At 38.3% G+C, this 13,677-nt stretch overlaps 1 protein-coding gene across 3 annotated transcripts in view; it reads left to right on the top strand.

The window, feature by feature from the left end:
- LOC5571436 (nucleolysin TIA-1) overlaps positions 1-13,677 on the top strand; it is an 824,623-nt gene that overhangs the window by 793,958 nt on the left and 16,988 nt on the right. The window lies entirely within an intron of this gene.

Below are 13,677 nucleotides of genomic sequence, written 5' to 3'. Positions count from 1 at the left end.
CCTTTGGCGTTGTTTGGGAAAATTTATTAGAAAAATCAAGTGTTCCCTGGTTTCGAGTTTGATGCAATCGTTTTATTTGAACGCCGCTAGACACGGAAGCTCCCCCGAAATAGCGGCTGGCAGGACAAGGGAAAGAAACACAAACCACCTCTACACAGTTGGTCTCTTCTTCGTTTCCCTAAATAGCAGCAGCAGAACAGTCAGGCAATCCCGATCCCCTCCCCACCTTCTAGCTGGTCCTATCGTATAAATTAAAATCCACATCCATCGTCTCCGGGTTTCTCCTTGTTCGGTTTGAAAACTATAAAACTCCAATATATACACGTTTGCCCTGAAATATAAATTTTTCAAACAAAGAGAATGAGAGGAAAAAAACTAATTCTGACATTATTTATGTTACCCACGCCTTTTTGCAGTAGAGCTTTAATGCTTGAGTTGAATCCAACACCACACATTCACAAAAAAAAACCTAGAAAATAAAACCTAGAAAAATCCGTAGACCTATTTACCTGCGCGCGGCCAGAATATGCTTTATGTAAGTTTTACGGTGCATGTTACCGCTGAAATTAATTATAATTATTTCCTCCACTCCACGTTTCTTCTCTCCGGTTTTTCTCTTTTCTACACTCTACTGCCGCACCCCACCCCGCTAAGATTTTTTTTTTCTCTATCATATTTATTTTCACTATGCCTAGAATTGATTTCAACACGCTAGCCGAGCCCCCCGAACTGAAAGTTATCCATGGCAGCCCCCTTTCTCTCTCCCCCTCAGCAAATTGCAGGTAGAATTGCGATCCAGAGTTCTACGATGTTATAAGGCACAAAGTAATGCTAAACCATTCAAATGGTCTAGGTTGCCTTAAAAAAGAAGACGGCAGTTATACTGTTGACTCTTCTGAAACACTGGAGGTAATGATGAGAACTCATTTCCCTGAATCGATCCCATATTCGGATGAAGAACAGGTCTCAGATGAGGCAAGACATGTATGGACGATAAATTCCTATCAGAAAGCTTGTGAAATCTTCACGCCTTCGAGGGTCGAATGGGCATTGAGTTCTTTTCAGCCTTTCAAATCTGCCGGGAAAGATGATATTTTCCCAGCCTTACTGCAACAAGGAAAAGAGACGCTTTGTCCGCTCTTAACCGAAATATTCAAAGCAAGTGTTGCGCTTTCATATATTCCAAAAGCGTGGCAAAAGGTTCGAGTTGTCTTCATTCCAAAAGCTGGAAGAAAGGATAAAACAACTCCCAAAGCCTTTAGACCTATAAGCCTTTCCTCTGTTCTTTTAAAGACAATGGAAAAAATAACTGACGACTTCATCAAGTCAACAAGTTTAAGGTGATTATAGAACGAAGCCACACCTCAAATTTTCAAGAGCACAAGACTTGAGAACCAAACAGCGCTCCGCGTAAAAAATCTATCCCATTGGTCACCACCAGCAAGCAAGCGAGTTGATTGGTTTTCAACGCGATCTGTTGTCAGATACTCTCGGCTTGTGCACTTGAAAATTCAAAGTCTGGCTTCGTTTTATAATCACCTTAATAGAAATGCCTCTTTGTAAATACCAATTTGCGTATCAATCAGGTAAATCTACCATTACGGCGCTGCAGTCGCTGGTAAATAAAATCGAGAAATCTCTTGAAGCCAAAGAAATAGCCGTGGTTGCTTTTCTCGATATTGAAGGAGCATTCGATAATGCATCCTATAGCTCTATGAGTTCAGCCATGGAAGCAAGGGGCTTGGATAAAAGTGTTATCGAATGGGTTATGACCATGCTCAAAGGTCGCACAATTTCTGCTGATCTAGGAGGTGCGCAAATATCTATAAGATCTACGAAGGGATGTCCTCAAGGAGGAGTGTTATCGCCCTTACTGTGGTCTCTTGTAGTAGACGAACTCCTTAGAAATTTAATAGATCAAGGTTTTGAGGTAATTGGATATGCCGACGATGTGGCCATCTTAGTTCGTGGAAAGTTTGATAACACGATTTCCGATCGGTTGCAAACTGCGTTAAACATTACTCTCAAATGGTGTAGGAAAGAGGGGTTAAACGTAAACCCTTCAAAAACTACTATCGTGCCTTTTACCAGAAGGAAAAAGGTAAAGCTTATACAGCCTTCTTTGAATGGAGTTCAAATTCAATTTTCGGAAGAAGTTAAACACCTTGGTGTTACTTTGGATAAGAAATTGAACTGGAACTCTCATCTGAGCAAGGTCATAAGTAAGGGTACTAATGCCCTATGGGTCTGCAATAAAGCCCTAGGAAAAACTTGTGGACTGCGACCTAATATGGTAAACTGGATTTATTCAGCAATAGTCCGACCAAAAATTAGTTATGCTTCACTGGTATGGTGGCCCAAGACAAATGAGGTAACCGCTCAGAAGAAGCTGGCTAAGTTGCAGAGACTTGCTTGTATATCAATGACAGGGGCAATGAAAAGTACACCATCGGTTGCCTTGGATGCCCTTCTTAATATACTGCCTTTGCATCAATTCATTAAACTGCAAGCTGCAAAAAATGCCTTGCAGTTTATTCGTTATAATAAAATACTAGATGGTGATTTGATTGGTCACATGAAAATCATCAAGCAATTCAATTTGAATTCCGATAACAAAACAATAGAAGATTGGATGACAACGAAGACCAACTATGATGTTCCCTTTAAAGTGGTTAAACCAAGCCGCTATACTTGGGATTCTGGTGGGCCAAGTTTACGTGCAGGTTCTATTGTGTTTTATACCGACGGGTCAAAGATGGGCGACAATACCGGAGCTGGAGTTTTCGGCCCTGGTATCAGCAAGGTAATCGCTATGGGGCGCAGTCCCACTGTGTTCCAAGCTGAAATACAAGCCATCATTGACTGTACAAGTGTTTGTCTCAAAAGAAACTATAGGTTTGCAAAGATCTGTATTTTCTCAGACAGTCAAGCAGCTTTGAATGCTCTAAAGGCATTCACTTGTAGATCAAAGTTAGTGTGGGAATGCATTCTTTCTTTGAAGCAATTGGCCAGTAGGAACGAAGTTACATTGTACTGGGTGCCCGGCCATTGTGGAATTGAGGGGAATGAAATCGCCGACAATCTAGCAAGACAGGGTGCAGCTTCGAGCTTTGTCGGCCCTGAACCGTTCTGTGGTATTCCTGAGTGCACTCTCAGGATGAAACTGAAAAATTGGGAAATGTCCATAGTAGAATCCAATTGGAACGCCACGGATACATCCAAGCAAGCGAAAAGATTCATAAAACCCAGTCTAGCTAAAGCCCGGGCTATACTGAATCTTAATAAAGGAAATCTTAGGGTAATAACTGGCCTGATGACCGGTCACTGCCCAAGTAGGTATCATCTTAAAAATATAGGAAAAATACAATCCTCTGTGTGTCGTTTTTGTCAAGCTGAAGACGAAACTGCTGAGCATTTACTCTGCAACTGCGGAGCATTGCTTAATCAAAGAACGTTAACATTTGGAAAAGGGTTATTAGAGCCCTTGGAAATTTGGCAAGGTAGTCCTAATAGGGTAATAGACTTTATAAAACGAGTTGTGCCCAGTTGGGACAGTGTGACACATCAACCAATGTCTATCACATCTCAATTGTGAAAGGATATTTGATGAGCACCAAATAAATATGGGTCATACCACAATATTCCTAAATAATGGAAGCAGTGGTTAAAAGGCTCTACAGATGAGGGATGAGGGATGAATGCTAAATCACCACAACCGGTAGGACTCTGGATTTCAGGTTGAGTTTGTTTGAGGTATGACACACGTCGTCACACTACACGACACTCGATAACTCAGTCACTCGGTTTGCAAACTAGGATTGTCGAAGTCGAATTGAAAACAGGGATTCTCATCGTGTATATATTCATCTTCCGTTAAAAGGATTTTTGATTGCCTCTCTTCGTCTACAAATCCATACTTGAACTTTCTCGATGTTTGTTTCTTTCAATAATAAACTTACTACTTGATTGTATTATGTGTGAAACCAGCATGTGTCCTAGTGTATTGTCATTTATCCTATATTCATAACTGTCTTTGTTCATGTGACTTATTATTTTAAACAAATAACTACATTTTTGGTGGATTGAATAAAAACACAATTGGTGTTCTGGATAGAAAGACAGCTCTGAATTGTTTCAAATATCACAAGGTCGCTGTGTTAGATACATGTCATGTTCCCATTATACGATCACAATATTCAAAACTAGTCTTTTCAAACAGCCCCTGTTGACTGCCTACAAAGAACTTGAATATTTCGGATTATACGTTTTGGTCGCCTCAAACCTTATTCACACGGTCGCCATATTGCGTATTTGAGCCTTACTCTTAAATCACGGTCACCATGTTTAGTAGAGTAAAGTGACGCAAAAATTCGAGTGGGTCAAGAGTTTCTAGTTAAGATTTATAGCTCAATTCAAAACAAATGTTATAAATACCATTCGAATGCTATTCGAGCTAAGAGACTTTCACTCCAAATATTAAATAATTTGATTTAGATTAGAAAAAGTTATTGTTTTTAGGCGGGAAAATTGTAATTTTCAGTCAAATTTTGACTGCTTGGAACAAAAAATAAATACAATCTTATTCGATTTTAATGTAACTGTTTTTCGAGGCCTATAATAAGGATGATTTAAGCTGTATTAGTTTTTGCATAAATGCTTGGAAAACATTTTTAGCCCATAGTTATCAAGCGGAAAAAATGCAAATTGCTTGAAATTCACATATTATCTTTAAATTTGATAAAATTTGTCTGATATTTTTTACTCAGTTCCCCAAAAAAAAAACTGTTATTTTTGGGTATATTACAATTACAATTGCAAAATAGGGCATTTTTGACAACTTTTTGAAGATCATGTAGTGTATTGTTTCTGCAAACTTAAGTTTATAGCTAATATAAAATAAACCTGTCACAAAAGTATTGATTTTTTGTGTCTTATCCAGCAACTAAGAAATTTATTTTCAACTGTTTTAGTTTTTCTGGAAATATTGATTATTTCACCATGGTCGAACTTTGGCCCCACCTTACTCTACCGACCATTTCATTTAAAAGCAAAGCCTACAATTGGTATCCTTCATATCATAGAACAAAGAAGTTTAAACTACTAATGGAGCGCCAATAACAGTTTAGGGTAGAGAAGAGTTTAGGTGAATTGCGATAAAATTTTCGCAATTTTATGAAAAAAGTAACACGGAGTTTGGTAACGGTCAAACATCACGTGACTTAATTGAATTTCCAAAGAGGATATCCCATAGAAGACCGATATGACAATAAAAATAACATGTAAAGTAGCTAATAAACTATATTCTGTCACTGAAACTGTCAGATTCAAAAACAATTCACGGACTAGAAATCGTTTGAAAATCAGCTGCATGAATATTTCTGACATGAGTCTTCTAAAGATTTTATCTCGTCATTTTAAGCAGTAGTTTGAGAAGTTACTGTAGAAGCTTTGGACCATTTTTGATAAAGCTTTGAAAATTACTGAAGAAGCAGCGAAATGATTCTTAAGTAGCTCTGGAAAGCATCTTTAGAAGCTTTGGAAACTATATTTTTTGAACATCAGGAAGCTTCCGCTTTACTCTCCCGAAAGCTTTGAGAAGCTTCCGTTGAAGTTTTGAAAATCTTCCCTCGAAGCTCAAGAAAGCTTCCGATGATGCTTTGCGAAACTTTAGTAAATCCTGTGGGAAGCTTCGGTACAAGTTTTGGGATGCTTCTGTAGAAGTGTTAAAACTAAGATATAAATTTTGGGAAGTTCTAGGGACCTACTCTAGAAGCTTTGAGAAGCTAGAAGCTCTAGAAGCTTTGAGAAGCTTCTCAAGAAGCTGTGGAGAGATCTCTAGAAGCTTTGGGGAGCTTCTCTGGAAGCTAGCGTTTCTAGCAATTTTGGAGAGCTTATCTGTAAGCTACTAAAGGCTTAAGTAGGAGCTCAGGGGTGCTTTGTAGAAGCTCTGGGGAGCGTCTCTAGATACTTTGAAGAGCTTCTCTATCAGCTTTTAAAGGCTTCAGCAGGAGCTCAGAAAAGTTTCCATAGATGCTTCAGGAAGCTTTTGGTATAAGTTAGGAAGTTTTATGAAGGTTGTAGCTTTGGGAAGCTTGCGTAGAAGCTTTGCGAAACTTTACAAAGCTTCGGTAGAAGCTTTAGGAAGCTTCCGTTAAAGCTTTGAGAAGCTTCTGTAGAAGCTTTGGTAAGCTTCTGTAGAAGCTTTGGTAAGCTTCTCTAGAAGCTTTAGAGAGCTCCTCTAGAATCTTTGGGAAGCTTTGAGGAGCATCTCTAGAAGCTTTGGGGTGCTTCTCTAAAAGCATTAGGGAGGTTCTCTAGAAGCTTTGGGGAGGTTCTCTTAAAACTTTGGGAACTTCTCTATAAGCTTTAAAAAGCTTCAGTCGGGTCTCAGGGAAGCTTCTATTGATTCTTTAGGAAGCATTGGTATAAGTCAAGGAACATTGATAGAAGTTTTATGAAACTTCTTTTGAAGTTTTATGTAGATTGTAGCTTCCGTGGAAGCGTTGGGAAGCTCCCGTTGAAGTTTTGGGAAGCTTCCGTAGATGCTTTGGGAAGTTTTCATAGAAGCTTTGGGAAGCTTCCGTATAAGCTTTGGGAAGCTTCCGTATAAGCTTAGCAAATCTTCCTTGGAAGCTTTGGGAAGCTTCCCGAGCAGAAGAAAAGTGCTACTGAATACCAAACTGAGGTATTCCATACCAGACAATTTCCAATACTAACAACCTGAATGAGGTATGAATGAGCCCTGCATAAGAGGTAAAATACCTCAAATAATATCTCAAGAATGTTCTACTGATACCAAACTAATAACTCGATCAGGTATTGTAATACCTAAATAATACGTGATGGATTTTCATATGAAAGTGAAATTTTTCAATAATAGTTCAATACCTCAAGCAGTCCTCAATAGCTGTTGAATACCCCAATGAAGTATTATTGATTTTTTTAAACAGTTTTCGCAATACCATTGTAATACCAAATTGAGGTATTGACAACTGAGCCATACCTAATTTTGGTATGATACCAAAATATGGTATGCATAAGTTATTGGGTAGTTATTTGTTCCTCCTCGGGTTCCGTAGAAGCTTTGGGAAAGCTTCCGTATAAGCTTTGGGAAGCTTCCGTGTAAGCTTTGGGAAGCTTCCGTGTAAGCTTTGGGAAGTTTTCATAGAAGCTTTGGGATGCTTCCGTAGAAGCTTTGGAAAGCTTCCGTATAAGCTTTGAGAAGCTTCCGTATAAGCTTTGGAAATCTTCCTTGGAAGCTTTGGGAAACTTCCGTGTAAGCTTTGGGAAGCTTCCGTGTAAGCTTTGGGAAGTTTTCATATAAGCTTAGGATGCTTTCGTAGAAGCTTTTGAATGCTTCCGTAGAAGCTTTGGGAAGCTTCCGTAGAAGCTTTGGGAAGCTTCAGTAGCAGCTTTGGGAAGCTTCCGTAGAAGCTTTGGTTAGCTTCCGTAGAAGCTTTGGAAAACTTCCGTAGAAGCTTTGGAAAGCTTCCCTAAAAGCTTTGGAAAGCTTCCCTAGAAACTTTGGAAAGTTTCCATAGAAGCATGAGAAAGTTTCCATAGAAGCTTTAGAAAGTTTCCATAGAAGCTTTGGGAAGCTTCCGTAGAAGCTCTGGGGAGCTTTAGGTAGCTTCCATTGAAGTTTTGGGAAGCTAACATAAAAAAAATCCGAAATTTAGGTTTAAGATTCAGTAAGTTTCACAGCATCAAGCTTTTACCAGACCAAGTTTAAGTCGAAGCTTCGGTACAAGCTTTGTACTGTTTCGGTACAAGCTTTGGGAAGCTTCCTTAGAAGCTTTGGAAAGCTTCCGAAGAAGCTTTGGAAAGCTTCCGAAGAAGCTTTGGAAAGCTTCCGAAGAAGCTTTGGAAAGCTTCCGAAGAAGCTTTGGAAAGCTTCCGAAGAAGCTTTGGAGAGCTTCCGAAGAAGCTTTGGAAAGCTTCCGAAGAAGCTTTGGAAAGCTTCCGAAGAAGCTTTGGAAAGCATCCAAAGAAGCTTTGGAAAGCTTCCGTAGAAGCTTTGGAAAGCTTCCGTAGAAGCTTTGGAAAGCTTCCGTAGAAGCTTTGGAAAGCTTCCGTGGAAGCTTTGGAAAGCTTCCGTAGAAGCTTTGGAAAGCTTCCGTAGAAGCTTTGGAAAGCTTCCGTAGAAGCTTTGGAAAGCTTCCGTAGAAGCTTTGGGAAGCATCCGTGTAAGCTTTGGAAAGCTTCCGTAGAAGCTTTGGAAAACTTCCGTAGAAGCTTTGGAAAACTTCCGTAGAAGCTTTGGAAAGCTTCCCTAGAAGCTTTGGGAAGCTTCCCTAGATACTTTGGAAAGTTTCCATAGAAGCTTTAGAAAGTTTCCATAGAAGCTTTGGGAAGCTTCCGTAGAAGGTTTGGAAAGCTTCCGTAGAACCTTTGGAAAGCTTCCGTAGAACCTTTGGAAAGCTTCCGTAGAAGCTTTGGAAAGCTTCCGTAGAAGCTTTGGAAAGCTTCCGTAGAAGCTTTGGAAAGCTTCCGTAGAAGCTTTGGAAAGCTTCCGTAGAAGCTTTGGAAAGCTTCCGTAGAAGCTTTGGAAAGCTTCCGTAGAAGCTTTGGAAAGCTTCCGTAGAAGCTTTGGAAAGCTTCCGTAGAAGCTTTGGAAAGCTTCCATAGAAGCTTTGGAAAGCTTCCATAGAAGCTTTGGAAAGCTTCCATAGAAGCTTTGAAAAGCTTCCATAGAAGCTTTGGAAAGCTTCCATAGAAGCTTTGGAAAACTTCCGTAGAAGCTTTGGAAAACTTCCGTAGAAGCTTTGGAAAGCTTCCGTAGAAGCTTTGGAAAGCTTCCCTAGATACTTTGGAAAGTTTCCATAGAAGCTTTAGAAAGTTTCCATAGAAGCTTTGGGAAGCTTCCGTAGAAGGTTTGGAAAGCTTCCGTAGAAGCTTTGGAAAGCTTCCGTAGAAGCTTTGGAAAGCTTCCGTAGAAGCTTTGGAAAGCTTCCGTAGAAGGTTTGGAAAGCTTCCGTGGAAGCTTTGGAAAGCTTCCGTAGAAGCTTTGGAAAGCTTCCCTAGATACTTTGGAAAGTTTCCATAGAAGCTTTAGAAAGTTTCCATAGAAGCTTTGGGAAGCTTCCGTAGAAGGTTTGGAAAGCTTCCGTAGAAGCTTTGGAAAGCTTCCGTGGAAGCTTTGGAAAGCTTCCGTAGAAGCTTTGGAAAGCTTCCCTAGATACTTTGGAAAGTTTCCATAGAAGCTTTAGAAAGTTTCCATAGAAGCTTTGGGAAGCTTCCGTAGAAGGTTTGGAAAGCTTCCGTAGAAGCTTTGGAAAGCTTCCGTAGTAGGTTTTGAAAGCTTCCGTAGAAGCTTTGGAAAGCTTCCGTAGAAGCTTTGGAAAGCTTCCATAGAAGCTTTGAAAAGCTTCCATAGAAGCTTTGGAAAACTTCCGTAGAAGCTTCGGAAAACTTCCGTAGAAGCTTTGGAAAGCTTCCCTAGAAGCTTTGGAAAGCTTCCCTAGATACTTTGGAAAGTTTCAATAGAAGCTTTAGAAAGTTTCCATAGAAGCTTTGGGAAGCTTCCGTAGAAGGTTTGGAAAGCTTCCGTAGAAGCTTTGGAAAGCTTCCGTAGAAGGTTTGGAAAGCTTCCGTAGAAGCTTTGGGAAGCTTCCGTAGAAGCTTTGGAAAGCTTTCATAGAAGCTTTGAAAAGCTTCCATAGAAGCTTTGGAAAACTTCCGTGTAAGCTTTGGAAAACTTCCGTAGAAGCTTTGGAAAGCTTCCCTAGAAGCTTTGGAAAGCTTCCCTAGATACCTTTGGAAAGTTTCCATAGAAGCTTTAGAAAGTTTCCATAGAAGCTTTGGGAAGCTTCCGTAGAAGGTTTGGAAAGCTTCCGTAGAAGGTTTGGAAAGCTTCCGTAGAAGCTTTGGAAAGCTTCCGTAGAAGCTTTGGAAAGCTTCCGTAGAAGCTTTGGAAAGCTTCCGTAGAAGCTTTGGAAAGCTTCCATAGAAGCTTTGAAAAGCTTCCATAGAAGCTTTGGGAAGCTTCCGTAGATGCTTTGGGAAACTTCCGTAGAAGCTTTGGAAAACTTCCGTAGAAGCTTTGGAAAGCTTCCCTAGAAGCTTTGGAAAGCTTCCCTAGATACTTTGGAAAGTTTCCATAGAAGCTTTAGAAAGTTTCCATAGAAGCTTTGGGAAGCTTCCGTAGAAGCTCTGGGAATCTTTAGGTAGCTTCCATTGAAGTTTTGGGAAGCTAACATAAAAAATTTCCGAAATTTAGGTTTAAGATTCAGTAAGTTTCACAACATCAAGCTTTTACTAGACTAAGTTTAAGTCGAAGCTTTGGTACAAGCTTTGTACTGTTTCGGTACAAGCTTTGGGAAGCTTCCTTAGAAGCTTTGGGAAGCTTACGAAGAAACCTTGGAAAGCTTTCGTAGAAGCTTTGGAAAGCTTCCGTAGAAGCTTTGGAAAGCTTCCGTAGAAGCTTTGGAAAGCTTCCGAAGAAGCTTTGGAAAGCTTCCGAAGAAGCTTTGGAAAGCTTCCGTAGAAGCTTTGGAAAGCTTCCGTAGAAGCTTTGGAAAGCTTCCGAAGAAGCCTTGGAAAGCTTCCGAAGAAGCCTTGGAAAGCTTCCGTAGAAGCTTTGGAAAGCTTCCGTAGAAGCTTTGGAAAGCTTCCGTAGAAGCTTTGGAAAGCTTCCGTAGAAGCTTTGGAAAGCTTCCGTAGAAGCTTTGGAAAGCTTCCGTAGAAGCTTTGGAAAGCTTCCGTAGAAGCTTTGGAAAGCTTCCGTAGAAGCTTTGGAAAGCTTCCGTAGAAGCTTTGGAAAGCTTCCGTAGATGCTTTGGAAAGCTTCCGTAGAAGCTTTGGAAAGCTTCCGTAGAAGCTTTGGAAAGCTTCCGTAGAAGCTTTGGAAAGCTTCCGTAGAATCTTTGGAAAGCTTCCGTAGAAGCTTTGGAAAGCTTCCGTAGATTTTCGTAGAAGCTTTGGCAAGCTTTCGTAGAAGCATTGAGAAGCTTTGGGAAGCTTCCGTAGATGCTTTTTCATGCTCCCGCATTAATTTACAGAAATTTCGGTATAAGATTCAAAATGTTCTACTATAAGCTTGATACAGTTTTGGTGGAAGCTTTGAGCAGCTCTTGAAGTAGCTTTTGTAAATAACTACATGCTTTGGAATGCTTTAAAAAGCTTTCGCAAATGTTTTATAAGCCTCGATACAAGCATTGGTAAGCTTTAGTAAGATCCCGAGCAAACTTTTAGAAGCTTCAGTATAAGCTTTGAGTAGTTTCCGTGGAAATGTCCGCCAAAACTTTGGGAAGCTTTCATAGCCATTTTAGTCAGCTTTCATTGAAGCTTTGGTTATTTTCTATAGAATTCTTGGAAAGTTTTCGATAAGATCACGTAAGAGCTCAGGAAAACTGCAGCAATAGTTTAGAGAAGCTTTAGTAGAAGCTTAGCAAAACTTTGGATGAAGTCTTATAAAGCTTCGGTAGATGCTTTGGGAAGCTGTGCTAGAAGTTTTGAATATGAGCAGCTCCAGTAGAAACGTTTTTAAACTTGCACAAACTTCGAGAACCTTACGAAGAAGCTTGAAAAAGCTTTTAAATGTTTCAGTAGAAGCTATAAGGAGTTTCCGCAGTAGGGTGCGACTTATTTTTCGAAAGTTCTCAGAACCAAAAATCCGTGTGCGCTTTTAAATTCCTTTTTTATTAAAAGGGAAACCTCGAATTTTGAGTTAAAAAATGTTATTACTTTGAGGTGGCGCAAGCGACTTGAAGATCAATTTTCAAGTTATGAAAATATGACCTTCAGTGAAGTCTTCATAACTTTGTTATTTTCTAAGCTCTTAGCATCATTCTCTTCAAAAATGAATTTACGTAAAGTTTGTAAAATATCAAATTTATCTAAAATCAAGTCTTAGCCAAAGGTTTCTCGAAATTTTTCCTCTTTATACAACAAAAGTCATCTTGTTTGACCACAACTTCATGAATACTCATCCGATGTTAGATTATTTTTCATTTTTAAGTTTCAAATTAAGTTTCAAACTGTGTGAACAACAAATTTAATAAAAAAAAAATTTTTTTTGGCTTAGTTATTTAACAAAAACTACTCCAAAACATGATTTCTTATTAAAAAACTCCAATCTTTTGGAATTGTTTAATTTTTTTTCGTCGAAAATTACAGTTTTACTGTTAAGCATGAGTTTATAAGGTATTCTGTTATCTAAGTGAACAATGAAATTTATGAAAATTTGCTTTTAAGACCATTTTAAAGATTAAACAAATGATAAAATCCAGTTTCAGCTTATGTTTTAAAGTTTAACTAATGAAAATTTGGAAAATATAGTATTTTCCGACGAAAATTTAAGTTTATGAGCAGTTTCTGTTAAATAATTAAGTCAAAACATGTTTTTAAATTATTTTTTTACAAACATAAATTAAGAACATCTGAATTTGCTTCAAAAGCATGTAAAAAGATTTAGAATCGGTTAAGTATTTATGAATTTATGGTAGAATAAAGATGATTTATCTAGTAATAGAGGAAAAAAATAGGAGAAAACTAGACTTTAACTAAGACTAGTTTTGATTCTAGACAAATTTGATATTCTTCAATTGTTTTGTAAATTTAATATTGAAGAGAATGGCGCCAAGAACTTCAAAATTAGTTAGAAAATAACAAAGTTATGAAGACTTCGCTGAAGGTCATATTTCATAACTTTTTTTTTTAAACACATTTATTTGGAATCACACACTTAGGTACATACAGATATTACATAAACGGACAGTTTAAAACGAAATCTAACGCTCCTATCGTCAATCGGTCATTGGCATCTAAAACAAAATTTATAAACACTATAAATGCCTTTAGAGCCTGGTATCTTCTAAATAATTCGAAAATTCACCTTCAAGTCGCTTGCGCCGCAGAAGAGCTCACGAATTTTTGGTTTTGGGAACTTATTTTAATACTATTGTAAGGTTCTACATCATAACCTAAGGTGAATTTGAATATATCAGTTAATGTAAATATACACATTTTCAACAGTAAACGTTCATTTAAACAAAATTCTCTGGGTTTTTATGAGATGCTTCTGTGTTTTTTTGTTCTTCAAATTTTTGTAAGAAAATTGCTCCAGTGGGAAGTTTTTCTGAGCTTCGACAAGAAGCATATCCGATCTATTGTGAGGTTATTGTTCAAACGTAAGTTAAAAGATTTTGCAAGACTGTGGGTAAGTCGGAAAGCCCCAATAGCTGCTTTACGAATCTTATGAATACTTCTGCAGAGATTTTGGGAAACTCTTTGGGTTTGTGAATCTTCTGATTAAGTTTTTTCAAGCTTAAGATTCAAAAAAATCCGCAAACTTCTATCGTTTTATTTATAAACTTTTGCAATTGAGAGGGTTAGAAGCAAAAAGGTTTAAGTGACAAGTGACAAAAACTAGTTTTTCTATATTTTTTTCATTCTATATAAATTGTATTGGAGCAAAAGCAATCTTATTTTCTACGAATTACGTTATGTGTTATGTCGGATGAAAAAATCATCAAAAAATATCATTGAAAAGCTTTGAAACAATAGAATTAATTGGTATACTTAACTCTAATCCGTCAAAATCGTCACTTACTCTCTTTGACGTTTGAGCTCTTCAATTCTAGGATCCTTTGGATTTTGAATTCGATTAACTCCATTCTTGATTAAATTCTCCAGCGATTAACAATCCCAATAGTACCAAAACCCAATAGCTATGAA

The sequence above is a fragment of the Aedes aegypti genome, chromosome 1, assembly GCF_002204515.2.
Source record: "Aedes aegypti strain LVP_AGWG chromosome 1, AaegL5.0 Primary Assembly, whole genome shotgun sequence".
Taxonomy (NCBI): Eukaryota; Metazoa; Arthropoda; class Insecta; order Diptera; family Culicidae; genus Aedes; species Aedes aegypti.
Note: the sequence above shows the minus strand (reverse complement) of the source record. Positions and strands in the feature narration are given on the sequence as shown.